Genomic DNA, 21174 nt, shown 5'->3' with positions numbered 1-21174 from the left:
CCCTTAATCATGGAATCCAATTGCTTATGAGAGTGGATCAATAGGTTATTTCATATGCGTGTAGACCATTATCCACAGATGAGATGGATAAAGTCTTATTTTGTAGGTTTTTTTTAATTCCAATCAAGCTAACAGGTATGAATAAGGTAACTAGTTGAATACTTTTGAAGCCACCAAGTGAAGTTAAAAACGCTAATGCATTTCTAGCGATGGAAAGAAGGTTAAACTGAAGCCAAGGGAGAAAAAGAGATCGAGGCTTCCTATCGTCTGCAAGAGCCATAAGCTTTATATGGTCCCCCTTCTCAACAGCTTGAGTGTAATCACTGCAGATGAACTGTGACTGATGTCAGTAAATCTCACTTTAATCGGGACCGCGTCATTTAATCCAGGCGGCTATTCCTTTGACAACCAAAACTGTCCGAGCAGTGTTTGAGTAAATTGAGCCTCGACCCCGGGCTCATATTCTACCTCGTTTAAAACAAGAACGATAGAGTTACTGTTTAATCCAACATGGTGGTTAAAAAGAGCTGCTATTGTTACCGGTCTCACACAGAATAGCTGGTATTCAGAAGATAGCTTTATCTGTTTTGTTAAGGTGAAGAAAAGACAAGAGTCTTGTCTTTCTTCTGTGATGACAGCTTATAATTGTCTCAAGAAACCAGAGAATATCACATTTACACACAAAAACAATTGACCAAAAAACGTGTCGAGTACTCAGGACCGTAGCCCCGCAAACACACATAACGCGCACTGGTATCAAGTGCCCAGGAGGGCACCAAAAGCAATATGAGTCATGAAAAAAAAGTGAAAAGTGTTCGTTGTAAGTGCGAATATGATTAAACAATACAAAAGCAGCATAAACCAAATTTTCAGAGAAAAGGGGGGAATTTGCTTTGTGCCCCAGCCTATCTCATGGTGCACCTATCCTCTTCCTGTGGTATGTTTGATTATGCCTCATCCGCAGGGTGAAAATCTGTGCGAACATGGTCTCGAAACGGCGTCTGAAGCGGAGAAAGGAAAAGAAAACAGAAGAAACGAAATGAAGCTCATGCGTCGCTTGCCGGTAGTCAATGTTAAAATAAAAAAGCTCATTATTGTACCGTATTTCCACACCCATTTGGCGCACTGATTTAAAGGGTGCACTCTTCTTAGTTGAATTATTTTTTTGTCGGCTCATATGGCGCACTGGCCTACAGACGCTCCCCTACTTACGACCATTCGACTTACGAAAAACGGTACGAACATTTTTTTCGGGATGTCGAAAAAATATCTGGACATTGCTGTAAGTTAGATTCTGGATTGTGTGCAGATTTTTCTGAGTATAGGACAGTGCTGTGGTGCTTCTTTCCGCCGTGTGGCGCAGTGAGAGGTCACTCAGCATCCACCCTGAAGAAGAAATCCACTTCCTCTTCCTCGTTCGTGTGTAAACATACTGTAGTGATTCTCCAGCGCGCCAACAACTTTGACATTTTTATTGTTTAATAGCTCGTGCATCCATTCAATATGGTTGGTGCTAAGTGTAAAGAAGAGGCGAGACATTTCTTTTGGAATGAAAGTGGAATAAGAAAGCTTGAGGCGGTGGAGAAAAAGGTTGGATCTTTTTTTCTTTGTCCACTCTCTACCACGAGGGCAGACCTCTTGAAGCCTATCCCCCAAAAGTAAGTTGAACTTAACTTCATTTGTCTTTATAATTTTTAATTTTTTAGTAAAAATATACAGATTACTTATACAAGCCTGAAACATACTTATATAAACCTTAAACATGCAAATATAGCACTGAAGTAACAAATTCAACTCACGAACGATCTCGTTACTATAATAAAGTAGGCCCGCGTCTGTATTGGATGCGAGGGCTCCGGCGCACTGGCCTATTAGATGCGAGTCTCACGCGAGCGCCTTTAATACCAAAATAAGTGCCCGTATTTAAAAAAAATAAAAATAAAATAAGACCCGGGAACAAAACGGAGTTTGATTTTGGTTTAATCAAGTATTTATCACAAAGTAATACACCAGAATACAACAAAATTGTAAAAGAAAAAAAAGAGCCTGTTGACTCACTTACAAATTATTTTATTACTGCTTTGGTTAATGTACTCGACTCTGTGGCACCCCTACGGCAAAGATTTTGACCAAAAAAGCATCTTGGTTTACTGAATAAACCAGGTTACTCAAAGTTGCAGGAAACTTAAACAAAAATGGCGCACTACAAATCTTGAAGTTTTCAGACAAGTCTGGTGTGACAGCTTGCTGAATTATAAAGTAGATCTTAGTTTTTGCTAAAGCATCTTATTTCTCTAGGATTATTCGTAAACATCAAAAAACAATTGTTAAACACAATGGCGCCACTTACTAGACAACATAATAGTTCTATGTATTCTGCTCATGACGTTATGGCATTTTTTGATAAAAAAAGATTTAAAACATTTCAAATGAACATACAGCAATTTTGTGCAACCTTAAATTTCCGGAAGTTAGAGAACATGTCTATGTTTGCAGCTGTTCTGAAAGGTTTTCCAGTTTTAGTTATCTGCCCCTTGATAGTCTTGCACAGATGGTCATTTGGGCCAAACGAACTACTTACCTGCTTGACTTGTTTACGCTTCTCTGGTGAAAGTTCTATTTAGGATCTTATGATCTTCAGTTTATATATCATTAATATATCACTCTCCTTGGGTAATGTTCGGTTTAGGTCCTACCTTTCAGACAGGATACAATGTGGAAACGACGGCAATCTGACCTCTGAACATTTTTAGGTTACCTGTGGCGTTCCACAGGGCTTGTACTTGGCCACCTTCTTTTTTAGTTTTTGATATGCTTCCCCGTGCTGATATTATCTGCAAGTATAATATTAGTTCTCATTGCAATGTAAATGACACACTTAACTAGATCTGCCCCTGGAGACAACAGCTCAGTTAAAATGTAAAAGTTGGAGGCCTGCCTTAGGGCCCGGTCACACAGCCTTTCACGGGCGTATCGAGGCTGAATCACGGCCAGAAATTTCTGCCCGTGAAGCAGACGCTGTTGGACGCTTTGAGATCGCGATACAGACGAGATACAGCCGTGCTTTACACGCGGCAAGAAATTCACACGCGGTTGGCCGCGCGAAAAAGTTTTGCGCTGCTCAAAACTTTAGACCACGGGTAACCGCGGGCGGCACACGTGGTACACACGAGGTAACGACGTGCTACGGCCGCAGCCAGGGCGTCGTTACACGTGGGTGGCACGCGAAATTTTAGCGGGTAATCGCGGGTGGAGCACGGTCATAGCACGTTTGTTCTGCGCCCGTATCGCGGTGTTATCACGTGAATTAGCGTGTGTAACGCGTGTGACGGTCAAACGCCTTTCTCCGCGTATATACAGCGCGATTTGCCGAGCACACGTCAGTTGTGCTCGAGACGTCAAGGGGTGAACATGGATCCCCGTCACCGTAGTGACCTCGTCTTAATCCATTTTTATTTCTTGACATTTATTTTCATTTCATAACAAGATAATAAAATAAAAATGAAAAACTATTATGATAATAACATATTGGCTTCTTCTTCTGTGCCATAGCTTGAAATCTTTATCTTCACGGGACTGTGTCTTGAGCGGTTATGATTTCTACAGCCCGGCTCGGCAGCTTTTATACCCGTGGTTCACACGCGGAAAGGACGTGGAACTGACGCGATGAGAAAGCGGAACAGTCGCCGGCGTCTGTTTTAAGGGCATACCACGGATGAACAGCGGGTTGGCCAATTTTGCGCATTTTCTACCGCGGGCAACCACAGGCAAAAAAAAAATCGCAACATTTTACCCGCGATACAGATGCAAAAGGCTGTGTGACCGGGCCCTTACTTAGATACAAAGATGGATGCTGCTTATTTTTTGCGCCTTAACCAAGAAAAAAAACGAGATACTTATTGTGCAGCTCTGTGTCGTAATTTGATCTCAAACACTGCTCTGAACCTTCACAAATGTAACTTCAAAAATGAATATGCTACACCCTAATGACGCAACGCTGGGTGCAATTCCGATCGGATCAGTTACAGCCCATCCTCTTCAAGGCAGCAGAGGATAAAAACAGCACGGACCAGCCATTCAGTTTTTAATCATTGACCAGTATGGTTAGTTGACACTAGACTGGGTTTATTAGAAGTTTGACTAAGACAGGTTGTATTCTTGCCCTTATTCCTCGATTGCTTTCAGCGCCTGCTTGCTTGACCGACGCGCCTCCTCGTACACCAATCCTGACGAATTTCCTTGCCACTGTTCTCCTGAGATACGGACTGGAGCACAACGGTCTCTACCCTCCTTCCTCTTTTCCAAGATTCCCCGCATAAATATACTTTCTTTTATGATCAAAGTCTCCTGCCTTTTTTTGTTCACGGTCTCTGCATTAGTGGCTCTTCCAAAATATTTAACAGAACGACTAAGCCATGACAAGCCAAGCTGGCCCCTCCAGTGTTGGGGAACTGTGGAAAGCAGTAGTAAAAAAGGACTCAAGGACTCCTCCAACGACACTTCCAAGACCATTCGGCAGATATCTGAACAGGTACTTCCCTAGCCCTAGCAATAGAAGGCATAGCAAATAGATGTCAACACATGCCAAGCCAGTTCCTGCTGCTTTCCTGTTTTCCAATAATACCCCTTTCATAGGACTTAGCGTTCCTAACCCCTTCTTTATATGTCATAGAGCCCAGTGCATTATGTCCATCTCCTTTGTAGGTTTTTGACCCCATGCAAATTGTTGTTGACCTATCAATCAAGTAGTAGCCAGGCTGTGGTAATCACATTAACCGGTTACGTGCTGGAATGAGCCACCGCGGCATGCAAAAACAGTCCTACTTTGTTTTGATTGACCATGTTTTAAGGATGCGCTCTGGTTCGTTAGCGACCACCCTTTGAGCTGGCAGACTGGCAGCCTTCTTCTACTCTCCATCAGTTTAGTATCCTCGTCACAGAAATGTCCTGTTTGAATCAAGTCTGCAGTAAAGAGGCCCTGCAGACCTACCCCGACCTATGCACAGAATATTCCTTCCCCCCACCGTTCGATGCGAGGTTTTTACCTGCCACCGCAAGAAAAAACGGCAGAATTAATCGGGAGACACTTCTCATGGCCTTTGGGAGGATATAGGGGAGTTTGCAGTTACATCCAGCATATGTGCAAGGTGCAAGGCTTCCCACTTACCCCCTGTCGGCCTCCTCTGACCACTTTCTGCTCAACGTTGGTCCCTCATTGCCCTCGACTTTATTACTGGTCTCCCAAAGTTGCAAGGTAACACAGTCATCTTGACAGGGGTTAACCAATTTGTTTTAAATTGTAGAGCTGCCCATTTTGTTCTCCTTCCCAAGATTCATTCAGCAGGCGACATAGCAGTTCTTCTCATGCTCCATGTAGTCCAATTCCACGGTATCTGAACAAAATTTGTCTGACCGTGGTCCTCTTTTTGTATCAAAGGTATGGCAGGCCTTCTGCAAAGGGATTGGGGCAAAGGTTAGTCTTTCATCAGGGTAAAATCCTCACGACTGAAAGACAGAGAAGATAGACGAGGCAGATGGACGGAGTGGACAAACTAGGCGGTGAAGGCTGCCTTCCGTTGTGTCCCCTTTCAATGACCCACTTCCTGAGGCACCTACCTTCCTTGGGTGGAGTACTCCCTGAACACCTTGCAGAGCTCGGCCATAAGAATGTTCCCTTTCCAGTGTTTCCTGGGCTATCAACCACCCGTGTCCCCTCAACAAGAGTTGGAGGTAGCTGTTCTGCTCACCCGAGCCCACCTTCGGTAGAGTCGGCACGTTTTAAAGGCTTGCAAAAACACACCATTGAACTTTTCTCTTTAATGCGACTCTGCTACTCTCCTTAATTTAGTAAATAAAGAGATTCTGTGTGACCTGAGATATGACATTCCTCATATTTCCAAACAATAGGTTATATAAGAAACAAACAAGGGATAATGCCAAACAACAAGTCATGTTGGTCCAGCAAATCCTCCACTTTATAAATTATTGCAATTGATTTACCGTAACTATTTTTGCTTAGCTGTAATTGATGTTGTACTTCTCAGTTCATTTATGGTCTAAAAAACAACCACAAATGTAATTTTTATCATTTCAATATCACTCCCCATAGTGGTGACACATGTGTCCATGATTTCAGCATAGTAACTTCCAATTTACAGTAATTTGTGCAAAATGTTGTCATGGACCAGAACAAGCACTCGGATCCAATAGAGTCAGTTAAAGGATTTATTTGGACAAGGTTCGGTGGAGCAGGCTTGGGACGTCGTCTCTTGGTAGCCGAAAGCCTCTTTGGACGATATGGCAACTCCGTGGTGAAAACGCGTGACGAGTAACGTAGCAGGTAAGTCGGTGGCCGGGACGGAAGAGTAGATCGTAAACTTTTAACAGACAAGGGTCAGGCAACGAGAATCAGACTTGGAATACACAAAGGGATCGTGGTACCTTGAATGTTGGAGGCTCACTCAGGGAAACGAGGAGTACACTCGAACGTCCATCTCTGGACGCTGACAGCTTATGTAGAAAGCTTCCACCAATCAGGAAATCGCGTTCCAGCACACCAGCTGATTACCTCAGGTGGCTCCAGTTAGGTAATCACGACAAATGTTTGTTTTTAATTTTTTTTACAAAGTATATTCTCAGTCATTGGCAATAACAACTACAAATTTAATATATATTTTTTTAACATTTTTATTACACCCCCATATTAGTTATCACGTCACATAATTCCCAAAATTCAGCATGGCAACATCACATGTACAGTAATTTGTACAAGATGTTTGTGGGTTTATCGTGCTTTACAAAGTCCATTTCAGTGGGCATGCAATGAGAATGAATGCAATAATTACACCACACACTTGTATGTACTGTACCTGTCATGGTTGGACGCGCATTAGACTATTTTCCATTCTGTAAAGCCCCTGCAGGTGTTATTTCCATTGCTATATTGTCATCATGAATAGTTGGCAGGGAGTATCTTGCACACAGGCGTGAACATTTAATATGTTTCGGTATCAGATTTATCTAATAGCGGTATTTATCATAACGTTGCCTTGTTTTCTTGTTCCCACAAAAGCAATAGCATAGCCAAAATCTGGGTGTGACTTTATAGCAACAATTGCTTCTTTTTTTTTCAAACTTGTGATTCAGTTTTGAGAACTAACTAATGTAACACAAAAATAGATGATTATATAAAGCAAATTACCATATGTATAATTATATAGGTTTCTATGTCAGTGTAGCACCTATGCTTTTAGGCTAGGTTTTATGGGTGATAGGATTAAAGCAATAAATGACTTGAACAAAAGCCGCCAATTTAATGAACAATGGACAAAATAATAGACAACCTTTACCACACATTACAGTAAAAGAACACTCTTATTTAGTTTAAGGTGTTCGACAAGAAATCATAAGTTTGGTCAATCTTGGTTTACCAACCGTTTCATTTCTGTATTAGTTTGATCACTAGTTGTCTACTTTAATTTCAGTTTATAACCTAATATTGGTCGCAAAACTTACTTATATATTTTTTTCCAGAATTATAAGTCAAATAATAAAACATGTCGAATTGAAAGGACGATTCAAATGAATGACAAAAAGATTCATCAAATAACCAAACAGACACAATTCCGATGTTTTCCAATTCAGGGAATCTCAAATATCTCATGTTTCAATGAAGGCATATGCAGCTTGTAGTCAGGTGCGGCTTATTTGTGTACAAAAGGTTAATTCCTTATCCAATCTCCTGGGTGCGAACATTCCGGACAACAGAGTGCACCTGATTAAAAGCCGCAAGCTCAATTAAAGAATAGAATTCAATTTAAACTTTGTACAATCCACACCAGATTAAAACAGCCATGAAAATGAACTAATTCACGGATATTTCTTGCATTTTATGCATCGCCACCTTTAAGGGCAGAACACCATTATCGCCTTTTCCCTGCACACCTAACGCCGTTTTCAGCTGTATCCTTTTTTAGTTCTGCTCTGAGTTCTTTACATAGCATGTTTTCGGTTCATGTGACCATTCAAGATGATGATTATAAAATGTTGATGAGACCCGCCACACTTGTGTCATTCGCAATTTTGATGAAAAGGTAATAGCTAAATGTTGTGGTGCAGTCGTGGATCAGCAGAATAAAGAGGAGGGGATGATCACGCAACCTCAAGAGCCGGTGGAACGATCTCATCAGCCATGGCTTCTGATTGGCCTAAATGGTTATGTTCTTGATGACTGTGACATATTAAATGTGCTTCCTCATGTAGGGCGTGTCAGTCTCTGTGTACTCTTGGAGGTCAACGATGTTGATGTAAGTGGCTGCCTGTCTGAATTACATTCCAGTCGGTGGTTTAGACAATTCTGGCCACACTTGTACCTGTTTGTTTACTGGCTTGGAGATTTTAACGAGCGGCCATTGGAGTGGTCTGAGGTCGTGAGGAGTGGTACAGCTTTGTAGGCTCTTTGTGGGCAGTGTAATCATCATCTAAAATGTTGGTACCTCTTGTGAGGAAGTTAATATGTCCATGTATATTTGGAAACACAGTCTTTGGGTTGGTGCCGTTGAATTCCTGGCTAGAATAGATAGATAGATAGATAGATAGATAGATACTTTATTCATCCCCTAAGGAAAATTCACATTTCCAGCAGCATCCCTGAGCTGAGAACAGTACAATAATAAAGCCAAAAGAATACAATATACAAATACCCAGTGTGACGTGCAAATGCCCACTGTAGCGTGTTATATAGAGTAACTAAATAGTGCTACACAGAATACATATTGCAGTAAGATTCGGTAATATCCAATGTAGGTGGTGTGGTTTAATGTGGGCCTTTACTCTGTTGGGTGGAGTTAAAGAGCCTCATGGCATGAGGAAGAAAAGATCTCTTCAGTCTGTCCGTAGTACAAGACAGTGACAGCAGTCTGTCGCTGAAACTGCTCTTCTGTCTGGAGATAATGCTGTGTAGTGGATGCGATGGATTGTCCATGATTGACCTCAGCTTTTTCAGTGCTCGTCTCTCAGCTACTGTTGTTAGGTTGTCCAGCTCTTTGCCCACAACAGAGCTCGCTTTCCTAGCCAGTTTATTGAGACGAGAGGCATCCTTCTTCTTGACGCTGCCTCCCCAACACGCTGCCGCATAGAAGAGGGCGCTTGCCACTACTGTCTCATAGAATATTTTCAGGAGCTTTTTGCAGATGTTGAAGGAGGCCAGCCTTCTGAGGAAGTAAAGTCGGCTTTGCCCTTTCCTACATAGAGCTTCTGTGTTGGCAGTCCAGTCCAGTTTGTTGTCCAGCTGCACACCCAGGTATTTGTAGGTCTGGACAAATTCTACACATTCTCCCTTGATGGTTACAGGAACCGAGTGAGTTCTGGTTTTCCTGAAGTCCACCACCATCTTTCTGGTCTTGGTGGTGTTTAGGTGCAGGTGGTTTGCGTCGCTCCATCGGACAAAGTCCCGAATCAATTTCCTGTACTCCTCCTCCTGCCCGTTTCTGATACATCCCACGATCGCAGTGTCGTCGGCAAACTTTTGCACATGGCAGGACTCAGAGTTGTACTTAAAGTCCGATGTATATAGAGTGAATAGGAACGGAGAGAGAACAATGAAAAAGGCATCATGGTAGGCTGTCAGCTGCTCGCTGATGCACTGGTGGAGTTAATACAGTGTCTCGCTAGGAGTGAGTGTTATCGCATGTGAAAATCAAACTTGAGTGTCTGTTGTTCTGGATTTAACAAGGCCCAGGAAAAAAAGGGTTTGTGGCCTGCATTTCTCTGATTGCTGTTTTTTGACCCACACAAATGCTTCAATTATTTGATATCAAGTTTTTGTAGTTGAACACAATAATCCATCGTGTTTTGGAATCATGTGAAGTCCTATGAAGCCTATAAAAAAGCTGACAAACGGAAATGCATTTTGAAATCACAATGTCCTATTGCTTCTGATCCATCCAGCCAGCATTGTGGCTTTACTTGAGCATGCACAAAAGTGAAAATCTTAAACCTACCAGTCAAAAGTAACGCCCGAAAGACTTGACCGTCAAGGGCCTTAATTTGATTACACTACCCTTAATTAATATTATGTGAAACACATTTCCCTGAAAACCAGAACAAAACATTTTTTTATGTTTACCCCATTTTTGTCTGCCACGTGTTTAAAAAATGCGTGAATGATCGTCTGTACGCATATTTAGCCTACATTTCGTTCTCTGGCAAGCCCTTATGACCAATATCCTTAATCTGCCACTCAAAATACTTTCAAAGCTTTCTTGGAAGGAATGTTGTACGGAAAGAGTAAGCACGGCTTCCCTGCGCTGCCTGTTGGGACCTTTTTTTCTATTTATCTGGCCAACGCAGACAACAGCAGACTTGTACACATGTGTGAAATTCTCGTGCGCTTTTTACAGGAGGAGGAAGAGATTCTTTGCAATCTATCCTTTGAATGCCACGCTGAATCACATCGCCGAGCAAACATGTTTGGTTGAAGAGTAAATGGCATCGGTAGCCCGCAAGCTTGCCCGCAAACACATTTCCACGCTGAGCACACACGAATTAATGTGTCACGTGACTGATGAAATGCAACCGGCTTGTCTTCTCAGTCTATCAGACATGCTCGGGTAACCGAAATGACCTCTTTAAGTTTAATTCTCCCCATTTTGGAACGTCCCTCTTTCTTTACGCAGACCACCAACAAATGCACCCTCCACGTCCCAGTCTGGGCTAGGTGCTCTCGGGACAGGACACTGGCACTCGGGCTGAGAGTGCCAGTGTGACAGGAACTGGGCATGCAAAATGGGGGAGAGGAGCAGAAATAATTATGAAAGCAAGTGAGGCGTATCAAGCACGTTCTCCGGAGGGTGAAGTGAGACATGATGGCGTAATTTGCCACGTGGGTCGCCGTACGCTACCAGAGCTGCTGAGTGTGAGAACTGTGGAAAACGATTACGCTCTTCACACTCTGTGAGAGTGTTGAAACCTTACATTACTTCTAAATTAACTCATATAGGAATTTATTTATTTATTTGCTATTTTGTAGTGTAGACCCTTTTCCTGCCTACGTCATCACTGGTTCAGCACAGGATGCGTGCGCATTTTTGACCCAAAACAGCAAGGAGTTGCATTACGAGTTTGAATGGATTGAGATAAAGTTTGTTTTAAAAGCAGGGTAGGAGTCTGTGGCTGCAAGTCTATAAAATAACTGACAGTACTGAAGACATCATTAGGAATGTCCTTGTTTACAGTATCCTTTTATATCTGTATCTCCAGCGCCCTTAGAACTTTGACATTTTTATTGTTCAATATTTCGTGCATCCATTCAATATGGTTAGTGTAAAGTGTAAAGAAGAGGCGAGTCGTTTCTTTTGAAATGAAAGTGGAATAAGAAAGCTGGATGCGGTTGAAAAAATGGTCGGAACTCTTTCGGGCCAGTTTTTATTACGGAGGATTACCTCTTGAAGCGCATCTTTCAGAAGTAAGGTAAACTCAACTTTATTTATCTTTATAGAGCATATTTTTTTATTAAATGTTTATTTTTTAGTACAAAAAATACAGGTTTTAATTTTCAACATGTTACCTAGTGTTTACTATGTTTGTGTACTGTAATGCTAAATCTATTTCACCCTGGTCATCCTGGAAGGGGAAATTACCACTTGTGAGGCCCCTGCTCAGAGTTTCTCTTTTTCCTCACGCTGAGGTTTCGAGTTGTTCCTTGCCCGCATGTTGGCTTAAGATCAGGTGATTGTGTGATTGTAATCCTGTGCAGTCCTTTGAGACATTTTTGTGATTAAGGGCTATATAAATAAATGTGACTTGACTTGACTTGACAGGTTTCTTATACAAGCCTTAAACATAGAAAATATAGCACTAATGCAATTTACGAAAAATTCAACTTACCAATGATCGCGCTGCTTTCACTTTACATGTTGAGCTGTAGAGGGCGCTTAAGGCCACTCTATATTTTTTACCGCAAGGCAGAACCCTAACTCTAACAATGTATTCAAGCTGGGTGCAAGCCGAGGAAAGTCAATTCTTCTCGAGTTGAACGAAGCTAAAGCTAAAGCTAAGCTAAAGCTAAGCTAAATTTGAACTGTTCATCTACGCCACTATTTTCTCTCTTTAATATTCCGTCATAAAAAGGTATTTTACTCCTTATCCATCCATTATGGGCAGCCGTTGTATATGAGGCAAAAAAGTCACACACAAAACAGAGCTCCACAAAATCACTCGCACATTTTGTGTGGCGTTGTTGACGCATTGTTGACTTTGATCCCGGGGGCGATTTTAGGTTCAGAGCTTTGGGGATGCTGAGCACCCAGACTGACTGGCTGGTTAATATTTTTTTTTTTATTTCACCTAAAGGTATTTAGGATCATTCAACACTGTTTAAAAGTGTCACTTCCCATTTGTGAACATCACAATACACTTTGTGGTTAGCAGTAACGTGCCCAGTTGTAACTGAATTATTTCTGATAGAGTACACATACACATTCAGAAGCAGAAGCATGGAACTTATTAGACTTGATAGTTCCACCCTACACTTAACGGATTAAGCTGTGTCGCATGTGTCGTTAGCTGTGTTGCAAACCTGTTAATAACCTTTCTGAGTTACACTTGGTCAAGCATTTCTTTTTCAAATGCCATTAAATCCAGGTGCTGGGGTCCTCCCAATTTATTTGTATATGGTTAATTCATATACAAATAAATTAAAAATGGAGGGTGCTGCAATAGACATTGTATCAGAAATTAAGTTCTTATGGGTCATAATAGACAATAGATTAAGTTGGAAAACACACAGCAGACGCATACAAACTAAGGTATCTAAAAGCATTTCAATAATCAATAAAGCCAAATTCCTTTTAAACTATAATCCATTGTATTTATTATATTGTTCTCTAGTACTTACCATACTGCCAAGTACGATACTTAACATATTGTGCAGAAGTCTAGGGCAATAATTACAAAAGTTCACTACAGCCCCTTTTTATCCTCCAAAAACGTGCAATGAGAACTATACACAAGGTAGAATATCGAGATCATACTAATATTTTATTCCTGCAGTCCAAATTATTAAAATTAGATGATTTAGTAACATTTTTCACTGCACAGCTGCTATTTAAGGTCAGCAAAAACATACTGCCAGAAAACATCAGTAAACTATTCATTCGGAAAGAGGGACATTATAACTTAAGGGGCTGTAGTGAATTCATAATCCCAAAGGTGAGAACCACTAGGAAAAGTATGTGTGTGTCTGTGTGTGGAGTCAAGCTTTGGAACAAATTGCAAGACAAGACCAAACGGTGTCCAAATATTCACTTGTTCAAATTTGAATACAAAAAACATTCCTGGCGGAGTACAGAGTTGAAGAAAACCGGGTATGAGTGATACAAGAGATTGGGAACAGTGCGTCTAGTTAACTTTGTGTTATTGTTGCTATTCTTATATCAAAACAGTTATTATTAATATCATTACATTTGTTGTTATAACATTGGTACATTTGTTGGGGAAGATGAAGGGGTAGGGAATATAAGCATTTGCTTGTTACTACCCCTTTCGAACATATGTGTATTATTTTGTTGTTGAGTTATTGTTTTTGTTCTGTTTTTTCATTTTGATGTTTGAATGAAGTTTTCATTAATTCATTCATTCATAGGAAGAGGTTCTGTGCATTTTCCATAGGCAATTTATATTTCTTTATGGTCAATAGACTCTCAGCTTAACAAACTGTGAATGTTCATGCTGGTGCTTGGAGATTGACCACAATTGCTTTCCACAGAGGTACATAGTGTTATAGCACCAGCCCCCTGTGTGGGCTGTGTGAGAGATATACAAGATATAAACTCTCTGTTGGCAGAATTATTCAGATAAAAACACTTATTGAGGTTTTGAATCTACATCGTGGATATCCCAGCCCAGCCTGACCGGCCATGCTCGCTGGCCGCTCAGGCTAAAACTGAAAACATTCGGTAAGTAGGCGTGGTTTATTGACGTCTCACATAAACAGGAAATGAAGTGACACATGAGTGCGACTTCACAAGAAAAGGAAATAAGATTGAAAAACGTATTTACAAATAATGGAATTAGACTGATCTTTGAAACGTGACTATGTGTGTGTGTGTGTGTGTGTGTGTGTGTGTGTGTGTGTGTGTGTGTGTGTGTGTGTGTGTGTGTGTGTGTGTGTGTGTGTGTGTGTGTGTGTGTGTGTGATGATTGTTTTTATATTTAGGAATGTAAAAACAGGTTAATTTCATAGCATGGAAGTCTGAGAAATACACAACCAAAAACAGCCAACTTCACAGCTGTCACCAACATTCGTTTTAGATTTTACTCATAATGGAACTATCCAACTCCAAGTGTCTATATTATGTACTTTGTCTTTTCCTCAAACCTCCCTCTTGGAATAATTACTGTAACATAATAAATCTACCTCATTTAATAAAATCTACCTCAAAATTGTCGAGTGTTTTAGATCATGTGACCATTCAAGATGGTGATTACAAAGCTGAGCACATATTTACTACTGTGCAGGAAGAAAACACAGATGAGGGCTGTGTTGCACAAAATGGGAGCGCTAGATTTTTAGACGGCAACGCCAGGGACTCACTACTTTTCTCAGTACTGAGAAAAGTGCCTGATTGTAACACGGATATGGAAACAATACTATGTTTAGAGTTTTGAGTGGATATTTTTGGTGTGTGATTTTATTTTATTTTCCTTCCTTCCTGTGTGTTTTTTATCATGAATTTCACATGTGTCCGATTATGGTTTTCCCTGTTCTTAAATTCTCCAATATTTTTTTCCCACTGTTGTCTCATGACTGATTAGTCTGCCAAATTCAGATCACTATGCATGCAGCCATTTCGTTGTGGTGGCTGAAATCTGAAGTCGCATTTAAAAATGTTGCAAGAAAGTAAAGCAGCCGTGTAAATGTTTACCCGGAAAGAGCTGCGTGACGCTGCAGTACTTCCTTCTGAGTCTGGCATGCATCATTGCCTGCAGGCTGCAGCAGCTCGTGAAACATAGAATGACAAACAACAGCGAGTGACTCCTGGGCAGCCAATCAGTTGTAATTTATTCTAATGTATTCATAAGGTCGTTCAGTGGTGATGGATTGTTTGGGACTGTGAAAGTGGGACACCAATAAGCATCTGTGTTTAGTCTTGGGGTGGATTCTGTTCCTCTTAATTGTAACCTTCTGAGCGCGTCCGTGTCCTGAAAAGGACCTGTAAGTTGTTTTTGGGATCCCCGCACTTTACTTGTTTTTAAGTAACATCCACATTGTAGAAAATAAATAAAATTCATACATTCAGGGGGCAGTTTGTGTTAATTAGGAAGCCTTGTTGGTAAAAAAAAGACCTTGTTTATTAAAAACAATATCCATTTAAGTAGTAAGCAAAAATACACAAACTATTATATAAACTTGCATTTTTTTTAAATACTCTTAGGTCAAGAAATTGGCAATTATTTTACCTAAGATATGATTAACTAGAAAGAGGTGAGATGATTCTCTGCAACCTTGCTCCCATAGATACCTCTGACATTCCAAAACATTATGAAAGGCTGAGTAAAAAAATGGTCACTTTGAGTATCCGTAGTTTGTATTGTTTCTTGTGCTTTGAAGCCCTCTGTGTTATTGCATTACACAATGCAGGCATATTTAGTGCTCAAATATTACACAGTGTCACTTTAAATCAGTATTTTTGGGGGCAAACTGCGCTGCGATGAATCTGGGGCATATACCTGTCAATGCCGAGGTCCTGCTCATCTCTGAATACCCACATCACGCTTTTCACCGGAAAAAGACGGCGACTGGATGATGAGGGTGCTAAATTTAAGTCAGATCAGGAGGCTTGGCCTGCTACTAGTAACTATGGAGACGACTAAACAACAATATCTGTTTTATGTGGGGAGCACACCCCAACTCAAAAAACTGGCCTGGACAGGGATGAGTGCCGCCAGGCTGTTCTTGCTCAAGATATACTACAGAAAGTGGTGCCCCAATCTTTAAACCGTGAACGTGATATTTTAAATGGATAGATAGATAGATAGATAGATAGATAGATAGATAGATAGATAGATAGATAGATAGATAGATAGATATACCCACTGTAGCGTGTTCTAAAGAGTATCTAGATAGTGCTACACAGAATACATATTGCAATAAAATTCGGTAATATGCAATGTAGGGGGTGTGGTCTAATGTGGGCTCTGCCGGGTGGAGTTAAAGAGCCTCATGGCATAAGGAAGAAAAGATCTCTTCAGTCTGTCCATGGTACAAGACAGTGACAGCAGTCTGTCGCTGAAGCTGCTCTTCTGTCTGGATATGATGATGTGTAGTGGATGTGATTAATTGTCCATGATTGACAACAGTTTTTCTAGTGCCCGTCTCTCAGCTACTGTTGTCAGGCTGTCCAGCTCTGTGCCCACAACAGAGCTCGCTTTCCTCGCCAGTTTATTGAGACGAGAGGCATCCTTCTTCATGACGCTGCCTCCCCAACACGCTGCCGCATAGAAGAGGGAGCTTGCCACAACAGTCTCATAGAATATTTTCAGGAGCTTTTTGCAGATGTTGAAGGACGCCAGCCTTCTGAGGAAGTAAAGTCGGCTTTGACCTTTCCTGTATAGAGCTTCTGTGTTGGCAGTCCAGTCCAGTTTGTTGTCCAGCTGCACACCCAGGTATTTGCAGGTCTGGACAAATTCTACACATTCTCCTTTGATGGTTACAGGAACCGGCTTAGTTCTAGTTCTCCTGAAGTCCACAAGTTTACAACTCTTAGGTAGCATTTTCTAAAGAATCCAAAATGGGCAAACGTTAAAAAGTTTTCATTTGGAAGGATCAAACCTTTTTCTACGGATTAATTAAACTTCTTTTTAGGAAACAACTGTCCAGGCGAATCCTAAACAAAAGCCCTGAATTAAACATCACTGTGGCAATATGAAGAGCGCGTATGCAAACGAAGGTTGTGTTACACAATGGCACATTTGAAAAAGTAGGTCCTCTTAGCTAACTAAATTGGATGATTGCTGACGAGCTGAAGGGTCCTTTAGTGAGGGGCGCACGTGTGGGAGGCCTCATATAAAACATTGGCGCTTATAAACTTTTTTTTCTGGCGCAAAGCTCAAGCAGGCCTGCCAGCATAGAAAATTATTCTCCAGCTTTCTTGCATCTTCAATGGTAACAAGAAGCCGCTCATCGAGGTGAAGGGCAGTGTCAAAGGGGCCGCAGTCTTTGTTGCTGGCGCTTGATTCTTGTTATCCTTTCACAACATAATGATGTCATTATGTCCCTGTGAAACCGCTGCATACAGAGCTAATAGCAACTATTTCCCTTGGGAGCCTTTAAGTCCTCATTGAGCACATTTTTTACACGTGGCCACCATAACCCAGCAATTCCTTTTCCATTGAATGCAAGTTTCAAAACCAAAGTTTTCCTAGGGTCATTGTGTCAGATCTCACATTTCCTCTGCTCGGCTTCATGATGAAAATGAGAAGCAATCCTGTCCCTTGTGGCAGACGCAGGCACAGTGGCTGAGAGTCTCAGCCAGTATCTGTCCTTTTCCAGAACCTTTTTTCTACGACTCATCAACTAACCCAACATGTGCACCATTGCTTGTAATTTGGCAAATAATTTCTTTTTACTTTAAAGACCCTGTAAAAAGATTTTTGATATCAATCTTCCAATACCCGTAAGTAAAAATAGGACACAAACTACTTAAGAATGGGAGATGCGCTAAACTGATTTTCACCGTTTTCCGTTTTTCACAATTTATGGAAGGGGCAAATCCTAGTGGCTGTGAGCAAATGGATATATTGGTGTTGATGCACTTTGATTTTTGCAATTCGGAGATGGAATAAGAGCTTGCTCTGTCCACTCCACGTATCGGCCCGGTATTGCAGTATCTCCGGGAACGGTGCATTCGCAATGATCGCAGCAAGGCTTTAGGGCTAGGACCTTAGCTTGTCCTTTTGGCTGAGAGTAAGTGTACCGGCTCCTAGGCTTTGTAGCGTATTATGAACTGACCGATAACGGATAATGGATAATGAATAACGAAGATAGAACAATAACCCTTAAAAACCCCAAAACCCCAAATTGTTCAAACCTTACATTGTTTATTTGCTGTTAATAATGTCCATAAAATTGTTCAAACACATTTTCTCTTCATCGTTACAGAGTACAGTGGTACCTCTATTTCTAAATGTCTCTACATACAAAAGTTTCAGGTTCCAAAGTACCTAAACGGCAAACAATTGCCTTTAGTTACAAAGGGGTTTCCGGTTACAAAGTCAAAAATACAGTACAGTACGCGCTGGCATTTGCCGCTCCCAGAGTTCTACCTGGCAACCTGATGCATATGCGAGAATCCCAGCATGCACTGAGTGTCCCCTTTCATAATCAAGCTTTCCTTTTTTTATGTGAAGCAAAAACACAGTAAAGAAAACAAAGTAGATGCACATACACACAATTACACGAAAACTGTATTGCATGTGTTGTACGCCGATGAGTCATGGCCCTTGCACACAGCAGATGATGGGTCCATAGACTTATCAATAATGTATCATCTTGGAAGAGAAATGATAGGCACTCAGCTGGTATGTTTTCTCCAGAAGTAAGCCATAAATTCACAGGGTAATAATAATGACTCTTCTCAGGAAAATAAAGGCCACCCTCTGCCCCCACTCCAACCCTATCCTGGCCCAACCCTGTCCTCCAAAGTCATAAACCTGACTAGCTCTTCCATCGGCTGGAAGAAAAATGTTTCCCCTCTCTGCGCCTGAGAGTCATACACAGGGGGTACTTGAAGCAGCCAATGTGATATGCAACCGTGGCTCTTTACGGCAGGGGCGGGGAATACAATTTTGCTTTTCCGAATAGCTATTCTTGCATCCCGCTCAGCTTTGATCCGCACTAAGGATCTCTTTCCTCAAGAAGTAGGTAGAGAAGCTAAAAATTCTACTCGAGTAAACATATTGTTGCTTCAAATAAAAATCACTTAAGTAGAAGCAAAAGTAGTCATCCAAATGATTACTTGAGTAAAAGTAAAAAAGTACTTGGTTAAAAACATACACAAGTACTAAGCAACTGTAATTATTAATTGGTTTAAAACAACCAATCAGATCATCAAATTATCAAAGTCCATCCAATGAACAAAAACGTACATTCAATTCAAAATTAGATTAAAATAATCAACGTAAATTTAAGTGCTTCAATAAACAATAAAATAAAAATTGTATAAATCAAATAAATACATAAATTCACATGTGGCACCACGTAGCACATTTTTTAAGCCCCAATACTTATCTTAACAGGCTCTGCAAGCAGAACAACAAGCTAAGCCCATGAACTTTAACCCATGAGCTGGTGTTAGTAAGGAGATCATGCTTTTAATGAGAGGCCAGTGGTGTTCCTCCTCTTCTGTGTTTTCATAGTCGGTATTGCTAAGCAACATTTTCGATCTGTTTTATCAGTAAACACAATTTCCCCCGCGGAAGTTGAATATGGTCACGTGATGAGGCTGCTATGTTTGATTGGTTAAACATGGTAGAGCCTGCCGGAGTTCAGCGTTATAACAAAGGCAGACGCGTACTTACGTGGAGGGGATTTAGTACGTAACAAAGTAATGACTTAAATGTTCCATAATGAATCGGAGTGAAAGTTCAGTTTTTTCTCTACAAATTTACTCAAGTAAAAGTAAAAGTATAGGGATGTAAAGACACTCCTAGAAATACAGAATTTCCCAAAACTTACAAAGTAAATGTGCTCCGTTACTACCCACCTCTGCTTTCCTCTGACCATCAAGTGTGAGCATTTGGCTCACAACAATTGAGTCTATTTTTATTATCATTTGTTACAATATTGATCACTTTACTATTTGGACAAGGAAATAACCACCGGGGATTGCGGAATTGGGGTAAGAAGAAGTCTTGTTTTGTGTTTTTGTTACACTCGCAAATGTAGCCAAAGGCTGTTTGTTGGCTCAGCGTGGTGCTTGCTTTTCTTATTACCATCTACTTCTTTTTTTCACCTCACTGATGTAATCGATTTTTTTTAAAGCTGTCTTTCCTGCTTTCTCCTCCTGTTGATTTTTTCTATATCAGACATCAGTTGGTCCATTACTTTCAGCACCTCAGTTTTCACTCTATAATTTCTCCAGTATGTTATTTCTGTCTAAATCATACAAAATGCAGGTGGACGAGTGCATTTGAACTCATTCTCGTCACATCCACCTCATGTTCAGTATCTAGGGCAAACTCATTCATTCATATATATTCAATAGTTCTGAAAGGCTCTATTGAACAAACTCCCTTCATATAGACTGCCTTTTGTTGAGTTTTTTTTGTTGTTTTTTTTTAGATCTCCGGCCATCAAATGTCAGATTTTGCTCTATGGATTTCATTACCTCTGGGGCAGTTGCAGCTGACCTCTACTGCCGTGTTTCCTCCAGCTGTTCAAGTTGTACTCGGGCAGCAGTGTCCCAGAACAAAAATGCCGGCGGATGCAGCATGCCAGGCTTGGTGTCTGTAATTAAGTATTGTCGTTACGGAGCGAACAGCAAGCGGTTTAGGCTTTATTTGTGGTTCCGAGCGCTTTTTTTTTGGTAGATCATCAAAAATTATATATAGTTAAGATGTTTAGACGCCTTGGATAATAACGCTGTTATTGTTATTTCAAAAATGAAAAAAAGTTACATAATGAAATTGTCATTTTAACACTTAGGGATGTGAAGTGGACATTCAAACACTTTCTTGAAATAATCTAAGGCTGTGCTCTCAGCACTACTCTTAATTTTTCAATTTCAATCAAAATGATACATGACAAAATATCTCTCAAATAAATAAATAACGCCCTGAAGAGCTACGGAGGACCGCTCATTTGTGCTTGTGTATGACAACTTTAAAATATGATATGTTTGGTCCATGTAAAAAGGCCCTTTTGTGCAGGATACAGGTAACAGCCAATAACGGTTAAAACTGTTATACTTTTCTGATTTCCAGTGGTTGATAAAATCACCCTTTAAGATGTACAAAATGGGCCAATTTTGCAACCATATCCTTATACTCATTTATAATGTGTTTTCAATAGTGAATGTGCAAGGTTGATTGACTTCCAGTTAAATGTTAATAGGAATACTATTTTGCGGGAAACAACTGAAGCGTTTAAGAAACATTGTATTATGTCCTCTATTA

General features: G+C 40.7%; 1 pseudogene; it reads left to right on the top strand.

The window, feature by feature from the left end:
- Positions 1–17794: 17794 nt before the first annotated feature.
- LOC148369249 (U2 spliceosomal RNA) lies at positions 17795–17911 on the top strand (annotated as a pseudogene).
- The last annotated feature ends 3263 nt before the right edge of the window (positions 17912–21174 follow it).

This window comes from Urocampus carinirostris, chromosome 3, assembly GCF_059441175.1.
Source record: "Urocampus carinirostris isolate Australia breed hairy pipefish chromosome 3, RoL_Ucar_1.0, whole genome shotgun sequence".
NCBI classification, from domain to species: domain Eukaryota; kingdom Metazoa; phylum Chordata; class Actinopteri; order Syngnathiformes; family Syngnathidae; genus Urocampus; species Urocampus carinirostris.
This window is presented reverse-complemented; position numbering and strand designations above follow the sequence as displayed.